This window comes from Prionailurus bengalensis, chromosome B1, assembly GCF_016509475.1.
Source record: "Prionailurus bengalensis isolate Pbe53 chromosome B1, Fcat_Pben_1.1_paternal_pri, whole genome shotgun sequence".
In the NCBI taxonomy this organism is placed as follows: Eukaryota; Metazoa; Chordata; class Mammalia; order Carnivora; family Felidae; genus Prionailurus; species Prionailurus bengalensis.
In genome coordinates this window covers 157739607-157763490 of record NC_057344.1, presented here as the reverse complement: position 1 = coordinate 157763490, position 23884 = coordinate 157739607, and the positions used below count along the sequence as shown (strand labels likewise).

Below are 23884 nucleotides of genomic sequence, written 5' to 3'. Positions count from 1 at the left end.
TGAAGTTTATTTATATAGATAAATCAAATATCTATTCCCATTGTACTCTCTTTAACAAAATTATATAAAAAATATTTGGGATTTCGTATTAATTGATTCATAACCAGTAGGTAGAATTCCTACACCTACCAGTCTTATCAAGATAAGCTCTTTTTTATTTTGGTCTCCTCTAAAGATGCTCTGGGATTTCAAACTTAAATCCTTTTTTTTTCTTTTTTCTTGTAAAAACATTTAATGTTTATTTATTTTGGGTGGATGGATGGGGGAGATGAAGATCCAAAGAGGGTTCTTTGCTCACAGCAGAGAGGCTGATGTGGGGCTCCGATTCATGAACTCATGAGATTATGACCTGAGTCGAAGTTGGACACTTAACTGACTAAGCTACCGAGGTGCCCCAAAATTCAATTCTACAGGGATTTTATTTAACTGAGAATCATGCCTTTAAGATTTTTAGAGGGCCTTTCTTTGCCTCAGTGAATGATATTCTGAAACACAACCTCCCAATTTCTTTCTAGGATCCTAACAAGGTCCTATCCTGAATTTGATGTTAGCACTGAAGTCTTTTCTTAATCTGGAAATACTGAAGAGACTGGGAAGGACACAGTTTTGTTTTCAAACCTATCATTTCTTGGATCCATTGTATTTAATAGATCTTTCTTTAACTTATCTGATCCCTCTCCTACTATCCTTGTCAATAGCAAGAAAAAGGCAAGCAACAGTTCTCACCTGCTGTGTCTTCTTGTTGGTTAGATTATTAGGTTTTAGGTTTTATTTAATTTTTTTTCTTTTTTCTTTTCTTTTTTTTTTTTTTTTTACTTTCCATGTTACCACAGTTAACAGTATTGTTAAAATTTTAGCCATTACATACAAGGAACACTTTTTCTTTATCTCCAGTGATATGTTTTTCACTTTCATTTAAGTACTCACTGACAATTTCCTCAAGGGTTATCACATTTCACTTAATAATCTCTTCAGAAGCATGGTTTGAAAACCCCTGACATGTTTTTAGTTTTTTGTTATGGCACTGTCTCCTCTGGGAACCAAAACCTATTTAAGTTTTTCTGACTGCATAACACAGTACCAAATCATCCCCAACTTAGTAAAACACACACACACACACACACACACACACACACACACACACCTTTTTGTTGTTTCAATAACTTCTGTGATCCGGGAATTAAGACAAGAAACAGCAAGAATGACTTGGATTCATAATCTGTGGGCCTCAGAAAAAAGAATTGAAACCCATGGGCTAAATTCAACTGCAGCTTTGTTCACTCAAAATGATAGTAGACGCTGGTTGTAAGCTGGCCATCTGTTTTCTGTAGGGCTCTGTATAGACTAAGTGGGGCATGGGTTCCTTACAGCATGGCGACTGGGTTTCAAGACCAATATTCAAGAAACACAGTGAAAACCAGCTGGAAGCCATCCCACTTTTTCCGACCTAAATCCAGAATTATATAGTGTCACCTCCACTACATTGTAGTCATTGAGGCAGCCATCAAGCCTTGTTTATTTTCAAGGGAATGGGAAATTAATTCTACTACTTTTGGGGGAGTGGAGTTGTTTGGGACTAGAACTATTGCTGTGGCTGCTTTCGGAAAATAACAATCCGCCACAGAATGAGATGTCAAAGTAAAATATTTAAAAACAGTCTGTTGCTTAGTTTGTGGATATAAACATTTTATTGGTATATTGCAATAAATTAGACAAAGGAGACATAACTAGCATTTTTATCTAGACTCATGATATCAGTTTTACATATATCAAAACAGCTTTATTATTCTCAATGCATGATGTTAAATAATCATTGTATTATGTTTTCACTCATAATAGTGTAGAATACAATAGTGCTTTTTATATATTTGTAGTTCATAAGATGTTATTTTAAATAAAAAGGATTCTTTGTCTAAAATATTTGACAACCACTGTTAGAGAAAAAGGGCTTCAAATAACTATATGTAAAAAGAATTGAAACTTTCAATTTGAGTCTTAACATACTTTGTGTTGACCACTGTCAAGAAAATGGCTTAGCAGTGATACTAAAGGGTTAGGAAATCTAACATTCTATGTCAAAGTAGACAAGGGGATGTGTTGTATGCTTGGAAGCTATATTTTTTGAATCAATGCTTTCTTACAAAGACCTAAAATTCATAAATTATTATGGTTTTAAATATAACCAGTAGGGACCAATATACTAAGAAAGATCTCAGAACATTGTCTTACGAATCTGATGGTCCATTCTGAAGACAAATGGAATGGATGATAGGGAGTCACATGTACTAATGACATGAAACTCTCTAGAATCATAAATTTGTATCTTAATGGCTTAAAATATATAATGATAAGAAAACAATTATATAGTGTGGGCCTTTAATGTAGGTAGATTCACTATATACATAGTAACAATAGCACAAAGATCAGGAGAGTGGAACAATATTGTTATAAGGTCCTTAGATTTTAAGTGAGGAAATAAAACACTGACTGGAAGTAGAATATGACAGTTAAGGATATGTGGTGTAATTCTAAAGAAACTAGAAAAATTAATGCAAAGACGTATAGATAAAAAGTAAATATAAGAATTAAAATGGGAGTAGGAAAAAAATCCCCAAATACCCAAAAGTTCTGGAGACAAGTAAAAGGAACAAAAGGAAGACAAGTAAAAAGGAACAAAAGCCAACAAAACAAAGAGAAAACATCTTGAAAAATGATCAACATACCCAAACATATTTAAATGAAATATAAATGGAATGAGTTAATTGTAATGAAGTAATTTTTAACAGGATAAAGTTAAAAAAAAAACCTATTAATTTGGTCCTAGTAGCATACTTTAAATATAAAAAACACAGACAGTATAAAGTAAGAGAATAGAAAGAGAAATACTATACCAACATTACAAAGAAGTGTTCTGGAATGGCTATACTAAGAGCAGGCAAAAAATCTTTGAGGACGAAGAGTATATAATAGCTAAAGACTAATATTTCATAATGACAGAAGGGCAGTTCTTTTTTTTTATTTTTTTTTCAACGTTTATTTATTTTTGGGACAGAGAGAGACAGAGCATGAACGGGGGAGGGGCAGAGAGAGAGGGAGATACAGAATCGGAAACAGGCTCCAGGCTCCGAGCCATCAGCCCAGAGCCTGACACGGGGCTCGAACTCGCGGACCGCAAGATCGTGACCTGGCTGAAGTCGGACGCTTAACCGACTGCGCCACCCAGGCGCCCCTGAAGGGCAGTTCTTAAGATATATACAGAAATCATAAATGTGATCACTATACTTCACTTAAAAATTACCATTAAAAAAGTAAATATACATATATATTAAGCAATAATTGACAGAAGGGTGAAGTAGACAAATTTAATAATATTATTTTGAAACTCTAAAGACTATTCTCTCATCAAATGATAGATAACCCAGAAACCAATGTGTAAGGATGTGGGGAATTATTAAATTTGAAGAAAAAATAAGTTTACAGTGGAAGTTACAGTGGAAAAATAAGAAAAAAATACGTTTCCTAGCATTTATTACTTTACATGTGGGCTATTTAACACCACCAATGTTGGGATGTCATTAACATGTACATACTGATATCATGCACTGAGAGATACACATCAATTTTGTAGTATTTCTGATAAAAATGCATAGCTCAAATCTAACAATGAAGAAACACAAGACAAAGCCAAATTGCAGGGCATTCCACAAAATAAGTTTTTAAGACTAATTGGACATAGTCTTTAAAGTCTATGAAACAAAAATGTTTCAGATTAAAGGAGAATAAAGATGAAGAATCGGTAAACACATTATGTCACCCTAGAGTACATGTGGGACAAAGGTAAGACAAACCGTAAATTATAGTGTTGACATAACTGATCATTTATAGTTCATTTGAGTAAGTCATGGATAGAAAACAGAATTCTATAAATATTAAATCTTTAAATTTACATAAGAAAATACACTTGTTATTAGAAAGTGTGCTCTGTGGTTTTAAGTGGTAAAGGAAAATAATATCTCCAGGTATCAAGCAGTGCATAACTGATTTCTGTGTATTCAAATTATAATAAATTATAATAAAATTAAAGGTTGCAAAATAGTATAAAAATCATGAAATGCTAGTTTTGAATTACTTTTAGTTCCTAACTTAAAGATTTTACTTAAGTATATAAAATGTATCTTAGAAAATTCTGTAGGCACAATGAAAATAGATTAACAGTGGCTTCTACTGATTTAAAGTGTTAATTATTCAGGGTGCCTAGGTGGCTCAGTCGGTTAAGCCTCCATCTTTGGCTCAGGTCATGATCTCGTGGTTTACAAACTCAAGCCCCGTGTTGGGCTCTGTGCTGACAGCTCAGAACCTGGAGCCTCCTTCAGGTTCTGTGTCTCCCTCTCTCTCTGCCCCTCCCCCCTCATGCTTTGTCTCTCTCTCCTTCAAAAAAAATTTTAAATAAACTGTTAATTACTCGTAACCTATTTTGGTATTATTGAATCAGGTTAAGTTATATGTATCGATTTTTGTCTTATTTGAATATTTATGTTAACATTCCAGATACAGTTGTATTATTTTTATCATTTTATTTCTTTTAGAGAGAGAAGAGTGAGGGATGGGGAGAGAGGGGCAAAGGGAAAGAGAGAGAACCTTAGGCAGGCTCCATGCTCAACACAGATCCCCATGAACCTGGATCATGACATGAGCCAAAATCAAGAGTCAGACACTCAACCAACTGAGACACCCATATGCCGCTAGAAAAGTTATGTTGTAAAAACAGAATAATCCAATCTATCACATCTATTGTTTTTATTACCTAACTGCTTAGTTAAAATAATTATAATAATTTCATTTTTAATTCAGTTGTATAGATCTTCTAATCTTAGATATTTCTGTGTTCCTCTACTACATTTTACTGGCTGTTTGGCTTTGGAATGTTCTTTGTTCTCTCCCTGCATCAGTTTTATTGATACAGTAATAACTCCTATATCATATGGATACTGTGATTAACCAGAAACACAACTGAATGCATAAGAAGTTACTGCTAATTGTTATTAAATAGAGGCAGTATTTGTCCTTTTCTAGAAATGAGTCTGGTTGCTTGAGTTCAAGTCCAGTTTTGTCACTTATTGAATGAGTTAACCTTTCTTTGCATCAGTTTCCCTTTCTATAAAATGCAAAAAGTAATACTATCTACCTCATGGGGTATTATTGTCTGAATGAAATCACATGGAAAATAGTATGTAGTTCTTACATTAAATAGTAATAATAATAACAGTAATAATAAAATCATTAATCACAGGCCAATATATGCTTTTGTATTCCTTTCCTCACCTGTGGCCAGCTCAGCTAACTGTATTAACAGTCACTCAGCAGAACCCATGTTACTTTAGAGTAAGCTATCTGAAAATAGTCCTTCTAAATTCACATAAACCACAAGTTTAGTCCTTGAGGCTTTTAGACATCCTTATTTCCATAGTTTTTGCAATCTAAGAAGAAAATAAAAAATAACTATTTCATTTATTTTCCTTTGCTATAGACAGTTTCTTAGTTTAAAGAACTTTGTACAATTGCTAATATATTATTTTTCTGAAAAAATTCTATACTAAATTCATTTTGGATGTAAATTTCACCCAAAATATTTAATTTAATTTCAATGACTCTTTCAATAACAATCTCAATGATGAAGTAGGATTATTTTAATGTCTATAAATGCTATGAAAATGATCAACATGTGAAAGAAAATCAATAAACTAAATATATATTATGGTAGCTAGATTTCAAAAATGGTCCTTAGTGATGCCCACCTCTTGATATTCACCCATTTGTGTACTACACTCTCCTTAAGTGTGGGTCAGACATAGCTACTTCTAACAAATAGACTACCACTATTGCTATAAGCCATAACTTTCATGATTAGTTTAGGTATGATTGTGGCTTTTATCTCTTGCTAGCAGACCCGCTCTATTGGCTTCTTGGCTTACATGCTTTAATGAGTAAACTGCCATATTGGAGAGTCCCACTTGGCAAAGAGCTGAGGGCAGAATCAGTCCACAAGATTTCTAGGAACTGATTTCTGCTAATATTCTGTCCAGTTAAACATTGAGATGACTTTGGCCTAGCCAATTTTTTTTATTGCAATCCATAAGAATCCCTGAAGAAGAGAATTCAGTTAAGGTGTGCCTAGAAATTTGATCCCAGAAACTGTGAAATAATATACGTTTTAAGCTGATAAATTTTTGGGTTAAGTTGTTATACAGAAATAGAAAGTGAATACATTAGTTTACCCATAAATCAACAAAAGGACCATGTTAGAATGCATTTGACTCTTTTAGGATAAATTATCATCAACAAATTAATAAATATGTATATTGTTTGTTTTTACTAGAAGAAATAATTTCTCAAAAAGAGATCCCCTACTGGGGTGCAGCAACTCAAATGTAATTTCAAGAGATACTAAATCCTGTTTCATTAGATAATTCCCATTCACATAATACAAAGTCAAAGAACTAATACTTAGTTTGAAACTAGCATTTTTATGCTGTATATTAGCTGAAGAACTTAATTGCCTATAAACTAGAATCTCTATTTCTCAAGACTATAAATACACTTTTCCAAATACATTAGATAATAGCTAGAATAAAAACTTGTCCTTTCTAATAATTACAGGCCTTTGTGGCTAGATCAGTCCTGAACCTGAAGCAACCTTTGGATGTTACTGGACCACTGAGTACTACTGGATTTGTATCTTTTAGGCAATCCATAATTACAGTGGATTACTATATGGATCCTACTTCCCTAAAGGGCTACTTTGTAACTTTCACATTGATCAGATATATACTGTTTATCAAAATTATTATAAAGATCAAAGTTTGAATATGTGGAGTACACAATGGCTATATCTAATTTCTAATTTCCTAAATTGTTCTTACACTTTTTTCCCCCACTCTTGTTTCCCTTATATTGCTGCCATTGAGAAGGGAAACTCATCTGGTAAAGTTTTTTAATCTATGTCTTAAAGATTAATCAATTTCATGGCTACCATATTTCCAGCAAGATATCACATATAAGCCAATCACATAAAAAATATGCTTAACTCATGCATTATTTTGGGAAAAAATATTTCTTCCCTGATGTTTAAATTGGTATTTTAATATAAAAATAAATTTATGTTAAATAAATAAATACATAAATAAATATTTCCTAATTATTTCTAAATAAGAATTTAAGTTATATTTATAGGTTCAATTAAATTGATGCCTTACTTCAATGTAAGTTTCAGAAAAATTCTATATTTTGAGTTCCTTCTTTATCTTTTTTAATTTACTTTTTAAAATATAATTTATTGCCAAATTGGCTAGCATACAGTGTGTACAGTGTGCTCTTGGTTTTGGGGGTAGATTTCCATGGTTCATCGCTTACATACAACACACAGCGCTCATCCCAGCAAGTGCCCTCTTCAATGCCTATCACCCAATTTCCCCTCCTCCTCTCCACCCCCATCAACCCTCAGTTTGTTCTCTGTATTTAAGAGTCTCTTGTGGTTTTCCCCCTTCCCTGTCTGTTTGTAACTATCTTTTTCCCATCCCTTCCCCCATGGTCTTCTGTTAAGTTTCTCAAGTTCCACATGTGAGGGAAAATATATGATATCTGTCTTTCTCTGACTTACTTATTTCACACAGCATAATACCTTCCATTTCCTTCCATGTTGCTGCAAAGTGGCATGATTTCATTCTTTCCCATTGGCAAGTAGTATTCCATTGTATATATAAACCACATCTTCTTTATCCATTCATCAGTTGATGAGCATTTAGGCTCTTTCCAAAATTTGGCTATTGTTGAAAGTGCTGCTATAAACACTAGGGTACATGTGCCCCTACAAATCAGCACTCCTGTATCCTTTGGATAAATTCCTAGTAGCGCTATGTTGGGTCGTAGGGTAGTTGTATTTTTAATTTTTTGAAGAACCTCCACACTCTTTTCCAGAGCATCTGCACCAGTTTGCATTCCCACCAACAGTTCAAGAGGGTTCCTGTTTCTCCACATCCTCACCACATCTGTTGTTACCTAAGTTTATTTTAGCCACTCTGACTAGTGTGAAGTGGTATCTCAGTGTGGTTTTGATTTGTATTTCCCTGGTGATGAGTGACATTGAGCATCCTTTCATGCATATGTTGGCCATCTGGATGTCTTCTTTAGAAAACTGTCTATTCATGTCTTTTGCCCATTTCTTCACTGGATTATTTGTTTTTCGGGTGTTGAGTTTAATAAGTTCTTTACACATTTTGTATACTAATCCTCTATCTGATATGTCATTTGTAAATATGTTTTCTCATTCCATCAGGTGCCTTTTAGTTTTGTTGATTGTTTCCTTTGCAGCGCATTTTATCTTGATGAGATTTGCTTTTAATTCCCTTGCCTTTGGATATGTGTTGAGCAAGAAATTGCTGTGATTGAGGTCAAAGAGGTTGTTGCCTGCTTTCTCCTCTAGGGTTTTGATTGTTTTCTGTCTCACATTTAGGTCTTTCATCCATTTTGAGTTTATTTTTGTGTATGGTGTAAGAAAGTGGTCAAGTTTCATCCTTCGGCATGTTGCTGTCCCGTTCTCCCAGGACCATTTGCTAGACTGTTTTTCCCCCCATTGGATACTCTTTCCTGCTTTGTCAAAGATTAGTTGGCCATACACTTGTGGGTCCAATTCTGGGTTCTCTATTCTATTCCATTGGTCTGTGTGCAATCCAGCCCTACTTCAAGAAATAAGAAAAATCCTGAATACAAAATCTAACAGTACACCTAAAGGAACTAGAAGCATAACAGCAAAGAAACCTGAAGGTCAGCAGATGAATAGAAATAATAAATGTCAGAGAAGAAATACACAATATAGAATCCAAAAAAAAGAGTAGAACAGATCAATGAAACTAAAACCTGTTTTTTTAATAAACAAAATTGATAAACCCCTAGCCAGACTTCTCAAAAAGAAAATAGACAGGACCTAAATACATAAAAACACAAATGAAAATGGACTTATCATAACCAATCCCTCAGAAATACAAACAATTATCAGAGAATACTATGAAAAATCATATGCCAACAAACTGGACAATCTAGAAGAAATGGACAAATTCCTCAACACCCACACACTACCAAAACTCAAATAGAACAAAATAGATTTTAACAGACTCATAAATAGTGAAGAACTTGAATCAGTTACCAAAAATCTCCCAATAAATAAGAGTCCTTGGTCAGATAGCTTCCCAGGGCAGTTCTACCAGACATTTAAAGCAGAGTTAATGCCTATCCTTCTCAATCTGTCCCAAAAAATAGAAATGGAAGGAAAGCTTCCAGACTCATTCTATGAAGCCACATTACCTTGATTCCCAAAACAGACAGAGACCCAAAACAAAGGAAAATTACAGGCCAACATCCTTGATGAACATAGATGCAAAAATCCTCAATAAGATACTAGTAAATCGAATTCAATAGCATATTAAAAGAATTATCCACCATGATCAAGAGGGATTCATTCCTGGGCTAAAGGACTGGTTCAATATTCACAAATCAATCAGTGTGATACATCACATTAATAAAAGGATAAGAACCATTTGATCCTGTAAATAGATGAAGAAAAAGCATTTCACAAAATACAGCATCTTTTTTTAATAAAAACCCTCCAGAAAGTCGGGATAGAAGGAACATAACTAAACATTATAAAAGCCATATATGAAAGGCCCACAGCTAATATCCTCAATGGGAAAAACAGAGCTTTCCCCCTAAGATTAGGAACACGACAGGTATGTCCACTTTCAACACTGTTGTTTAACATAGTGTTAGAACTTCTAACATCAGCAACCAGACAACAAAATTAAATAAAAGGCATCAAAATTGGCAAAGAAGAAGTCAAACTTTCTTTTTTGGCTGAGGACATGATACTCTACATGGAAAACCCAAAAGATGCCACCAAAGACTGCTAGAACTGATACATGAATTCAGCAAAGTCGCAGGGTACAAAATCAATGTACAGAAATCAGTTGCATTTCTATGTACCAACAATGAAGCACAGAAAGAGAGATCAAGAAATTGGTCCCATTTACAATTGCACCAAGAAACATAAAATACGTAGGAATAAACCTAACCAAAGAGGTAAAAAATCTGTATGCTGAAAACTATAGAAAACTTATGAAGGAAATTGAAGACGCAAAGAAATGAAAAAAGCATTCCATGCTCATGGATTAGAAGAATAAATATTGTTAAAATGTCAGTACTACCCAAAGCAATGTACACATTCAATACAATCCCAATCAAAATTGCACCGGTATTCTTCTCAAAGCTAGAACAAACAACCTTAAAATTTGTATGGAACCACAAAGACCCCGTATAGCCAAAGTAATATTGAAAAATAAAACCAAAGTGGGAGGCATCACAATCCCAGACTTTAGCCTTTACTACAAAGCTGTCATCATCAAGACAGTATGGTATTAAATTGCTTCTTTAAAGATATGAATACAAAGATAATCTGTATTATAAGTTCATATAAACTCAGTATGATCAGAATTTTCTATTTCAATACACATTTTGAAATTTTACTCAGAGCCTTATCTTTGCTAGGCTGTAAGATAAAATTATTGTGTGCAAGAGTGTGTGTGTGTAGGGGGAGGCGATGGAAGGCACAGGGGAATGCAAAAGGAGGATACTTCCCTAAAGCCACTGACTGGTAAAATGACGGGAGCTGATTTTTGTGAGTTTTGGCAACCACTGGGGGTCAAAGGTAGGTGGGTGATTCTAGGACAGAGCCCTGAGGGTACTGCCCTACTCCTGGAAAGAAAACAGGCAAGCAATCCTGAGGCAGATAAGTATCCTTAAGTATCACTTAAGGCACACAGGGAGAGACTGTTCCCTATTCCTGAAGAGATGGCATTTTCAGAGATGCCTCTCCAGCAATAAGAGAGGCTGCAGGTGCCATTTCCCTCCCCTGCCCATCAGCATAGGCACAGAAACACCTGCTCAGGGCAGCTAACTGGACACTGGTTGTTTAGCCTGTTTTGCTCCAAATACCATGCCTTTGCACTCTGGCACAACTGCCATTTTCAGTCAAACCTTCATCAGTCTCAGTGTGGTGAGACCCTCCTCCAGAGGACCTTTGCAGGTCCTGCCACACCAGGTCCCTAAAGTTTTGAGTTTTAGAAGTCAGCAGGTTTGGCCCAAAGTACACAGTGCTGCTCCAGGCCTCCAAGGAACCCAGAGGCAGACAGGATGAAAACAGTGATCTGAAAAATGTCTGGGACACACAAGGGATAATTATTTACTCTTCTGAGACTCCTTCCCTGAGAGCAGCAAGCATGCAGACCCCTCTCCAGGGACAAAGGAGCTGGCTGGCAGCATTTCCCTCCCGTCTTTTGGTAGAAACCAACTTCAGTAAACAGTACAGTACCAACACTGGTTTACTAAACTGCTTACGACAAGTCCTGCCCCCCTGCCTTCTACTGGTACTGCTTCTCTTGGGCAAGTGTGCCTAAGGAACAGTGCAGTGGGCCCCTACCTCAGAAAATCATAACAAACGCTCATACACTACATCTATTGACCAGAGAGTTCTGCAAGGCTTCATTTCTAGTGGAAGTAGCATCAGGTCTCATTTAACAAGCAGACCAGAGCACACCTAGTTAAAACTTGCCACACTCTGGCCAAGGTCCAAACACTGCCCATTACAGGCAAGGAGAGATTCTGCATATGACTGGTCTGAGAGTTAGAGTAGTCAAAACACAGCAGCAGAGTGTACACAGAACACAGCAGAGGCACTCCCTGAAGTGCCAGAACCTGGACAATATCTGACCTCTTCTTCATAAGCCGTTGCTCTTTGGAGCAGAAAACATAACAGGCTTTTCTAATCCATAGAAGAAGAGACTCAGACAGAATGCTAAGATGGAGCAATGCATCCCCAAAGAAAGAACAAGAAAAGGTCACAGCCAGAGATCTAATCAAAATATATATGTTATGTGCCTGATGGAAAATTTAAAGCAACAATCAAGGATAATCACTGGGCTTGAGAAAAACATAGCAGACATCAGGGAGACCCTTACCACAGAGTTCAAAAAAAAACAGTCAGAAATGAAAAATGCAATAACCGAGATTCAAAACTGACTGAATATAATTACCACAGGGATGAAAGAGGAACAAATTAGTGATACATAAGCTAAAATAATGGAAAATAATGAAGCTGAACAAAAAAGAGAAAGAATAATTATGGATCATGAGAGTAGACTTAAGGAGTTCAGTGACTTCATGAAACACCATAACATTTGTATCATAGGAGTCCTACAAGAAGAGAAAGAGGGTAGAAGGTTTATTTGAGGAAACAATAGCTGAAAATGTCCCTAATCTTGGGAAGGAAATAGATATAAAAATCCAGGAGGCACAGAGAACACCCATCAAAACCAACAAAAGCAGGCCAACACCAAGGCATATTGTAGTTAAATTTGCAAACTATAGTGATAAACAACAACAACAACAACAACAACACAAAAACAGCAAGACAAGGGAAGTCTCTAACTTATAAGGGAAGACCCATAAGGCTAGCTCTCCACAGAAACTTGTCAAGCCAAAAGGGTGCTGACAAAATAAATAATAATGACCTAAAATACATATGTATCAAAAATTACTTTGAATGGAAATGAACTAAATACTCCAATCCAAAGACATAAGGTGTCAGAATAGATAAAAACAAACAAAGACCCATCTGTATGCTGCCTACTATAGACTTATTTTATACCTAAAGACACTTGCATATTCAAAGAGAGAGGGTGGAGAAATATCTATCATGCAGGTGGAAATCAAAAAACAGCCAGAGTGGCCATACATATGTCAGACAAACTAGATTTTAAACCAAAATCTATAACAAGAGATCAAAAGGGCACCATGTCAAGATAAAGGGGACTATCCAATAGGAAGATCTGTTACAAATATTCCCCCAAAACAGAGCACCAAAAATATATATAAAAAAATAATGACCACCATAAAGGAATTCATTGATAACAATACAATAATAGTAGGGAATTTTAACACCCCACTTACAGCAATAGACAGATCATCTAAGCAGAAAATGAACAAGAAAAAAAAATGACTTGAATGACACACTGGACCAGATGAGCTTAACAGATATATTCAGAACATTTCATCCTAAAACAGCAGAATACACATTCTTTTCAAATGCACATGGGACATTCTCCAGCACAGATCACAAACTAGGTCAAAAATCAGACTTAACAAGTACATACCATGAATATTTCCAGAACACAATGCTATGAAACTTGAAGTCAACTATAAGAAAAAAACTTGAAAAGACCACAAATACATGCAGGTTAAACAACATATTGCTAAAAAATGAATGAGTCAACCAAGATATTAAAGAAGACATTTTTAAAAAATACATGAAAACAGATGAAAATTATAACACAACGGTCCAAAATTTTGGGGAAACAACAAGAGCACTCATAGAGGAAAGTATACAGGAAAATAGGCCTACCTCAAGAAGCAAGAAAAATCTCAAATAAGCAACCTAACCGTACATCTAAAGGAGCTAGAAAAAGAACAAAAAGCAAATCTAAAGCCAGCAGGAGAAGGAAAATTATAAACATTAGAATAGAAACAAACAAATAAACTAGAAACTAAAAAACAGATCAATGAAACCAGAAACTTATTCTTTGAAAAAATTAATAAACCTTTAAATTCATAAGTTAATAAACCCCTAAAATTGATTGTCCCCTAACCAGACTTGAAAAGAGACCCAAATAAATAAAATCACAAATGAGAGACGAAAAATAACAACCAACACCACAGAAATATAAGCAACTAAAAGAGAATATTATGAAAAATTATAGGCCAACAAACTGGACAGCTTGGAAGAAATGGATAAATTTCTGGAAACATATAAAATACCAAATTGAAACAGTAAAAAATAGAAAATTTGAGCAGATCAATAACCAGTAAAGAAATGCAACCAGCAATCAAAAATCTCGCAACAAACAAAAGTCCAGGGCCAGATGGTTTCACAAGGGAATTCTACCAAACATTTACAGAAGAGTTAATACCTATATGTTCCAAACTATTCCAAAAGATAGAAATGTAAGGAGACTTCCAAATTCATTGAGGCCAACATTACCCTGATTCCAAAAACAAAGACTCCACTAAAAAATAGAACTAGAGACCAATATTTCTGATGAACATGGATTCAAAACTTCTCAACAAAATACTAGCAAATCGAATCCAATGGTACATTAAAAGAACTGTTCATTGTGATCAAGTGGGATTTATTACTGGGCTGGAAGCATGGTTCAACATTCGCAAATCAATCAATGTGATACACAACGTTAATAAAATGAAGGATAAGAACTTTATCCTTCATCATATCCTTCATCATATGGATATGATCCATATGATCCTTCCAATAGATGCAAAAAAAAAAAAGCATTTGCAAAGTACAGCCTCAATTCATGATAAAAACCCTCAACAAAGTACGGACAGAGGGAACATACTTCAACATAATAAAGGCCATACAGGGAAATCACACAGCTAATATCATCCTCAATGGGGAAAAAACAAGAGCTTGCCTTCTATGGTCAGGAATGAGACAGGGATGTACACTCCACCATTGTTATTTAACATAGTACTGGAAGTCCTACCTTCAGCGATCAGACAACAAAAAGAAATAAAAGGCATCCAAACCAGCAAGGAAGTCAAACGTTCACTATGTGAAGACAACACGGTACTCTATGTAGAACCCCAGTTTTCCACCAAAAATTTGCTAGGACCAATACATGAATTCAACAAAATTATAAGATACAAAATCAACATAGAGAAATCTGTTGCATTTCTGTACACAAATAATAAATCAGCAGAAAGAGAAATCAAGGAATCGATTCCATTTACAATTGCACCAAAAATAATAAGATACCTAGGAATAAACCCACCAAAGGGGTAAAAAATCTGTACTCTGAAAATCATAGAACACTTATGAAAGATATTGAAGAGAACACAAACAAATGGGAAAACATTCCATGCTCATGGATTGGAAGAACACATACTATTAAAATGTCTGTTACCCAAAGCACTCTACACATTTAAAGCAAACTCTATCAAAATACCACCAACAATTTGCACAGATCTAGAACAATCCAACTTGTATGGAACCAAAAAAGACCCCAAATAGTCAAAACAATCTTAAAAATCTTGAAAAAGAAAAGCAAACCTGGAGGCATAACAATTCCAGACTTTCTAGCTTTATTGCAAAGCTGTAGTGATCAAAAAACAGTATGGTACTAGCACAAAAACATACATCAATAAAACAGGATAGAAAACCTAGAAATGAACCCACAACAGGGCTTCGGGATGTCTCAGATGGCTAAGCATCCAACTTCAGCTCAGGTCATGATTTCATGGCTCATGAGTTCCAGCCCCTCATCAGGCTCTGTGCTGATAGCTCAAAGCCTGGAGCCTGCTTCCCATTTTGTGCCCCCTCCCTTCTCTCTCTGCTCCTCCCCCGCTTGCACTGTCTCCCTCCCTCAAAAATAAATATTAAAAAAAAATAAAAAAAAAAAGAAATGGACCCACCACTATATGGTCAACTAATCTTCATCAAAGCAGGAAAGAATATCCAATGAAAAAAAGTCTCTTCAACAAATGGTACCGGGAATATTGGACAGCAACATGCAGAAGAATGAAACTGGAACACTTTCTTACACCATACACAAAAATAAATTCTAACTGGTTGAAAGACCATTGTCTTTCCTGTGTGAGACAGGAAACCATCACAATCCTAGAGAACACAGGCAGCAACCTTTTTGACACAGTTTGTAGTAACTTCTTACTAGATATGTCCCCTGAGGCAAAGTAAACAAAAGTAAATATCAACTATTGGAACTTCATCAAGATAAAAAGCTTCTGCACAGCAAAAGAAAACACTCAACAAAACTAAAAGGCAACCTACAGAGTGGGAGAATATATTTGAAAATGACATGTCTGATGAAGGACTAGTATCCAAGATCTAAAAAGAACTTATTAAACTCAATACCCCCCAAAAATCAAATATCCAGTTAAAAAATGGGTAGAAGACATGAATAGCTATTTTTCCGAACAAGACTTAGAGATGGCTAACAGACACATGAGAAGAGCTCAACATCACTCATCATCAGGGAACTACAAATCAAAACTACAATGGGATCTCATCTTACACCTGCGAGAAGGGCTAAAATAACAGCACAGGAAACAACAAGTATTGGCAAGGACGTAGACTAAAAGGAACTCTCTTACACTATTGGTGGGATTGCAACCTGGTACAGTCACTCTGGAAAACAGGATGGAGTTCCTCCTCCTCCTCCTCCTCCTCCTCCTTCTTCTTTTAATGTTTATTTATTTTTGAGAGAAAGTGCAAGCAGGGGAGGGGCAGAGAGACATGGGGCAGATGATCCAAAGCGGGCTGTGCACTGACAGCAGAGAGCTCAGTATGGGGCTCGAACTTAAGAACTATGAAACAATGACCTAAGCTAAAGTTGGATGCTTAACCTACTCAGCCACCCAGGCATCCCAAGTTCTAAAAGTTAAAAATAGAACTACTCTATGGCCCAGAAATTACACTACCAGGTATTTACCCCAAGGGTAAAAAAAAATACTGATTCAGAGTGACACATGCATCCAACGTTTATAGGGGCATTATCAACAATAGCCAATTTATGGAAAAAGTCCAAATGTCAGATAAACAAGATGTGGTATGTATGTGTATGTATAGATATGTACACACACACACACACACACACACACACACACACACACACACAAATATTACTCAGCCATCAAAAAGTACGAATTCTTGCCATTTGTAACAAAGTGGATTTAGTCAGAAAGTATTATGGGAAGAGAAATAGTCAAGAGAAAAACAAATACCATATGATTTCACCCACTTGTTGACTTTAAGAAACAAATGAACACAGAGGGAATAAAAAAAAAAAGAGAGAAAGAAATCAAGAAACAGACTCTTATGTACAGAGAATAAACTGAAGGCTACTGGATGGAAAGTGGGCAGGTGATAGGTATTAAGGAGGGCATTTGTGATGAATACTGGGTGCTCTAATGTAATAGATGAATCATTAAATTCTACTCTTGAAACTAATATTACACTGTATGTTAACTAACTGGATTCGAAATAAAAATTTGGGAAAAGAAAAAAAAACTGTGTGCATGCATGAGTGTGTTTACATTGATCTAAATTAGTTCTGTTATAAGTTCTTTGGTGTAAATATACTTAACATACATTTGGGACAACCATTATTCTGATGTTAGAGTAAGTAAATTATTTTTCTTTCTCCTGCTTCCCTTCCCCTTCCCTGGCCTTTTTTTCTTTCCTCCTCCTCTCCTCCTCCTCCTCTCCTCCTCCTCCTTCTTTTCTTTTTCCTTCAGGGTAATTTCTTGGTCAGAAAAGAAGCAGGATCAGGCTCCTGAGCATTATAGACAAGTAGAGGCAAGTGGAGGGAAGAAGCGGGGAGGGGAGAAGTGGGAAGGAGAGGGGAGGCACAGGGGAGGCCTCTGGCTGTGCTTGCTTGGTCCCACAGTTGTCCTGGCTGGATCTGAGGAGTGCCTGCCAGAGAAGACAGACTCAAGCCTGAGGGCAGAGGTGGCAGGCCAGGGGGACCCAGAGACTGCACTTATGGAGGCAATTAACACTGACAGGGCAGGCACACGTTCCAAGCCGGCAGATGAGACAATAAGGCTCAGCTTCGGGCTTCCCTGGACGGGGGCTGTCTGCCGGGGCAGGGGCAGGGGCAGGGGCGGGGGCCGGGGGCCGGGGGCGGGGGCTCGTAGGCTCCAGCGCTGCCCACTGGGACAAAGAAGGCAAAGGAATGAGGACACGTGGCCTCCCAGATGGGAAGGGAGGCTACTTCAGTTTTGGCAATTTGGCTTTTCCCAAGCCCCTGGGGCCTTCCCCACAGCCCTGGCCTGGGGAGGGGGCTTATTACACACATGTACCTGGGCCATGGGGATTACATATGGGGCAGGGATCGAGAGAGAGAGACCATGTGCTCATGCAGACATGGGGGGGTGGAAAGGAGGGGTTAAAGGTTAGTGATGGCCCCACACCACACGTTCCACACGTGAAAACATCACAGTTAGGCGGTTACTGGCAGCGATGGACTAACTGACCAGAGACAGGTGGCTGGTCCCCAAGAGGCCTCGAATCATGCATCCTTCCCCACCCCCACCCCCACCCCCACCCCAGGAAAAGAGAAGAAACAAGATTCAAGGCAACTGCAAAGGCGCGCAGAGGGCTAAGCACCCCATCAGATTTCCTTGGAAAAGCCAGGGCCTTAGGACGGGTGGTGGACCCCAATGGGGTACAGCAGGGGAGGTTGGAGGCATGAGCTAGAGTCTCCCTCTTCCCCTCTACCCAGTAAAGGCAGAAGCAGCAAGGCCAGACCACCAAGGAAGCTGGAGCCTGCAGGCAGGGCTGGGAGGGATGGCTAGAGCTGGCCAGGGGCAGACCCATCAGCATTTTGGTGAGGGTGTGGGATGGGTAGTGGTGGTGGGAGAGGTGGGGTACATCAGACAGGTCCATCCTTCTGTCAAAGGCCTGCCTGCCTCCCGGCCCAGGGGCCAGGGCTCAGTCCTTCTGTTCCTTTTTGATGGTAAGATTCCACTCCCAGAACAGGTGGTCAGTCTTGTCATTGTCTGTGAAGCAGGACTTGATATTGTAGATGCCACGAGCCAGCCTACCCTTGGGCATCCTCTCCACGGGGGACTGGAACTTGTACTCCTCTGCCTAGGCCTGTAGTTCCCCACCAGGTATTGGTCTTGTCAACCTTGATGCCTTCTCTCTACATGTGTTGGATGTACTTCATGCTGGACATAATCTCCCAGTTGATTGGGAAAGAGATTTTTATCTGGCATTCGATGCCCTACTTCCACACAGAGGACTGCTTCTTGAAAGTTCTCCAGGTCCAGGTCCAGGGGGCCTAGGGCCAGGCTACACACCAGGGTCAGGCAGGTCACAACAACCTTGGGGATGGCAGGGTCAGCAGACAGAGCTACACAGCCCCACAGTGCCTCCTTGTTCTTGCACAGATTCTCATCATCTTGTCCTGCTCCTGGATCTCCTGGATTCTCTTCTGGGCCGCTGGCTTATAGATGACCCAGTGCTCATCCTTCTCATTCTTGGCTACAGTTTGCACTAGCTGCTCAGCTGTGGGCTCCTGCTCCGCCATGCTCACCTCTAGCTGAGTCTGGGACACTGGAATCTCCACTGACCACTATTGTGCTCTCTTCCTCTGGGGATAGCAAGTTCTTAACTGAACATATAATTGTCTTAATTATTGTGTTAGTCTACTTTTTGTCTAGTATGCTGTATGTCTTAGTCTGCTAAGGCTGCCATAACAAAATACCATAGGCTGGGTGTCTTAACAACAGAAATGTATTTTCTGGAAGTTCTGAAAGCTGGAAGTCTACCATCAGGTGTCAGTGTGGTGCATTTTTACCCCCCAAATCCCATGTATCAATAGATACTACTTGGAAAACACATAAAGTAGTTATTCTTGGTCAAGATTTAGGTAGGCAGCATACTACCCCTTAAGGTTTCTCTGCACTCTTCAGGAAAATTCCACATAATTCATCTTAATGACCTCTTCACATGTATTCCAAGAAGAGGAAGTTGCTACTGACACTTTTTTAGCTAAAGTAAATGAGGTATAACAAAGACTGTTGTGCCTTAAGTCAGCTTCTCCACAAGAATGTGTATCTGTATTGTTATTAACTTAATCTTTGGAAACTCATTTTCCTTATTTGGTGTTTCCTTTTAACTAAGAAGTCTAAAACAAACAAAAATCTTGTGTATTATCCTGATATAGTTGAGTAAACAATTATGTGTAGTTGTTCTTATATGGATAGTAATATGATTGTGACATGTACAAATTGTCTTCTTATAATTTTCAGGTAAGTGTAAGGAAAAATTTATATGATAAATATTAAAGTGGACATTTTATTAAAAAAAAAAAAAGAATGTGGTTGCATCAGAGAGGAATCGCTTATGGCACGTAGGGACAATAAATTTCTTAACGACAGAAAAAAGCTGCCTTGTTTTTCACCCCAGGAAAATAGTATTTGAAGCTATTGCCTTTAAGTAACACAATATTTAGAACTGATTCATGTTGACTTTTTTTATGTTGATTTTTTAAATGGCATAGCATTTTTCCAAAAATAAAGGAATTGTCATTTTGATGTCTGAAAAATTCTCATCTAATTTTAGAGCAACATATTCCACAATAAATATTGTTTAGATTTAAATTCTTTAAGAGATTTCAAATAGTAAGAGAAGTAAATAAAAAAAATCCCTGGGAATACAGGACCACACGTTCATATCAAACCAGTCGTATTTAAGTTTTGTAGTTCGGAGGACAAAGAAGGAAAAAGATCTATGCTTAACAAGTGAGAATTCACTGCTAATGTACACCAGATATAAAGAGAAGAAAGCAACTTTATCATATACCATGATTTGAGAGATCTCTAAATATTTCCTCATAGATTTTATCTTATGTAATATTCTATTTCAATGCCTCTTTTAAAACCCCAAATAATCACTATAGTTATAAACTCTGAAATCCATTAAAAAATTCCTGCTGAATATGTATGTGTATGCATAATTATTCTTTCTAAATTGTTAATGCCTTTCTCTTGTGTCTCTGCCTTATTTATCTATATGTAAATATGCATGTGAATACTTAAATTATTGATTTTAATGGTAGTCAATTCAACAGTACTAAATATAAAGATGTTACTTTTATTTCGCATAATTTTTATAAATAAGTTTTCACTGATATAATATAGAAACATATTACTAAGTCTATTACCCACAGCCACCGATCATTATGTATCTGGGAATTTCTAAGATTAAGAATTAAAAAAAAAGAAAAAGTATTTCTTTGGCTATATGTGTACATGCATGTGTATGTTTGTCTACTTTTACTATAATGAAGAAAATTAAAGGAATACCTCTCATATAATTCAGCTGTCCCACTTCTAGATATATATCTGATGGAATCTGATGGAAGTGAAACCACTCTCAAAGAATAGCTGCACTCCCATGTCTATTGCAGCATTTTTCACAATAGCCAAGAAATGGAAACAACCTGTTTATCAAAGTATGAATGGATGAAAAAATGCACGTGTGTGTGTGTGTGTGTGTGTGTGTGTGTGTGTGTAATATTATTCAGCCATGAGGAAGAAGAAAATTCTGCCTTTTGTGAAAGCATAGAATGATCTTGAGGACATATGCTAAGGGGGATAAATCAGACAAAGACAGATACTGCATGGTATCAGTTAAGTGCGGAATCTAAAAAAGCCAAACTTGTAAAAAACAGAGCAAAATGGCTACCAGGAGCTTGGGGGTGGAAGAATAGGAGAGATGTTGTTTCAGGGTACAAACTTGCAACTAGTAGACGAATCCTGGAGATCTAAGGTCCAGTATAGTGAATACAGACAATAGTATTGTATTCTAGTAATCAAACCTGCTAAGAGATTAGTTCTGAATTATTCCCACTAAAAAAAAAGAAATGATAATTGTGTGCCATGATGGAGTGCTAATGCTGCAACTACATTTGTATTACAATATGTAAAGAAATCAAATCGAATGTTACACAAGTTTTATGTCAGATATATTTTAGTAAAAGAAAAAAAATGCTTTTATTCTAAAATGTGAAGGTAACATGAAATTAATTTTCTAATTTGGAATATCTCCAGATAGTGTTTATGGCTTTGAATTATTGACATTTATTTATATATGTTTATATATGCTTATATTTATATATGTATACGACACCGTATTGTTTAATATAGGTCAAACCCTACTTTCAAGAAAATCAATACTTTACATTTGACTTTCATAAAACTTTCTGGATCATGTGTATTATACAAACTATAAAAACTTTCATTATTCTGGCTGTCACTAGTGTAGTTTCTACCACATGATCAATTCAGTTTCTTTTATGTTATTTGTATGCTTACTGTTACCAAAGAGCTGTTAAGTAGAAATACGTTCTTTTACACATTATATATTGAATAATGAATAATGCATAAAGGTATATATTGAATAATGTTAGTAAACTCCTACAAGATAAGTTACAAAGTGATACTCTGTTAGTAATCCCGAATTGCAGACAGAAGGAAAAGAACTAATTGTGTGTAGCATGGCATATACCAACACAAAATAAAAATCCAGGAAAAACGTTTATTTTCTATTAGGGTGTAATGTGTATTGGTTATTGGTTTACAAAGAAATCTCACCACTAAAATAAAGCCATACTTTTTTAAAGTTTCCTGGATATTGAGGAATGGTAGCTAACACTTAAGAGAGAGTATCACTATCTACTCAGTGTAAAATAGTTATTGCCTTCAAGGCTTCAAAGAATTAATACCATCCTTAAGTTCAAGAGCAGAGTTTTAGCATCATCAACTTTATGAAAGTATAGTCTGACAATGAATGATTTTTCTTGTTCTTTGCTATTTATTTTGTTACCGACCTGTGAAGCCAACATATATTCTTCTGAATTATCAAAAAAGAGTATATCTGTGTTTATAGAGAATGAGTAATCAATAAATTTTTTTTAACTGGCACAATATTCTAAAACATTTTCACATCTTATCTTTTCTCGGAATGCATACAGCAATTGAATCTTTACTGAAATTAGAAATAGATGAAATCAGCATAAAAAAAGAATAAAATATTAGAACAGTTCTCACTTTGTTCCCAAATTCCGATACAGAGTTCTACCTCGACAGGCTAGCATGCAGTCTCACACTTTACACACCCATACTTTGTGGCAGTAGTTTGCAAATTGTGTCCTGGCTGTTGCAAAGAGCCAGCTCCCTCTGAGGGCCTCCTGGGAGAAAGGTTGTAAGGGAAGAACCAGAAAGATGACATTGGATCATGCCATCTCTTTTTTGTGAGTAGCTCTGCTTTCAACTGTGTTAAATATTAGACTTCTGAGTAAATTTTCTTTAAATAAAATGTTCTCTGATTAAAACATTTTAATGGAGTTGGAAAAATAATGCCACTATAGTATCCAATGAGCTTTAAAGTTTTTGTTGTTGTTTATTTATTTTGAGAGACAGAGAGAGAGAGAGAGAGAGAGAGAGAGAGAGAGAGAGGAGCAAAGAGGGAGGGAGGGAGGGAGGGAAAGAGGGAGGGAGGGAGGGAGGGAGGGAGGGAGAGAGAGAGAGAGAGAGAGAGAAAGAGAGAAAGAGAGAGAATCCCAAGCATGCTCTATGCTGCCAGTATAAAGCCCAACACAAGGCTTAATCTCATGAATCACGAGATTGTGATCTGAGCCAAAATCAAGAGTCAAATGCTTACCTGACTAAACAACCCAGGCACCCCCACTTTTACTTTTAACTTTAAAAGGTGACTTTTCACCTTATAATATAATTACTTTATAGGTTCAAGAATTCTCTTAAAATCATGGGGAATACAATATGTAGGGTGTTGGGAAATACGATTTAGGCATACAGATGTATGGTGTCTCACACACACACACACACACACACACACACACACACACACACACACCAGCTGAGAAAAGAAGTTAAGTCCATTCGTGGCAGCACGTATGAATCTTCCCTGAGAAGGTCGAGGAGTCTTTAGTACTAACCTGTTACCATTTCTGTTACATCCCTCAAAGTGATATCTGTTACTATTTCCTTTATGTAAATGATTACATAATACAAACTGACTTTTTGTCTCCGTAATTCAACTCCAAACATCTGTTTTCTATTTTTTTTTAATTTTCTAACATTTTATTCTTAGTATTAAATATCTGGGTAGTTCTCCTGAATGCTCATTTACTCTATTTGTTATGTTTCTATATGAACG

General features: G+C 36.7%; 1 pseudogene; it reads right to left on the bottom strand.

Moving 5' to 3' along the window:
• Positions 1-18628: 18628 nt before the first annotated feature.
• On the bottom strand, positions 18629-19229 carry LOC122468318 (annotated as a pseudogene).
• Positions 19230-23884: the final 4655 nt, after the last annotated feature.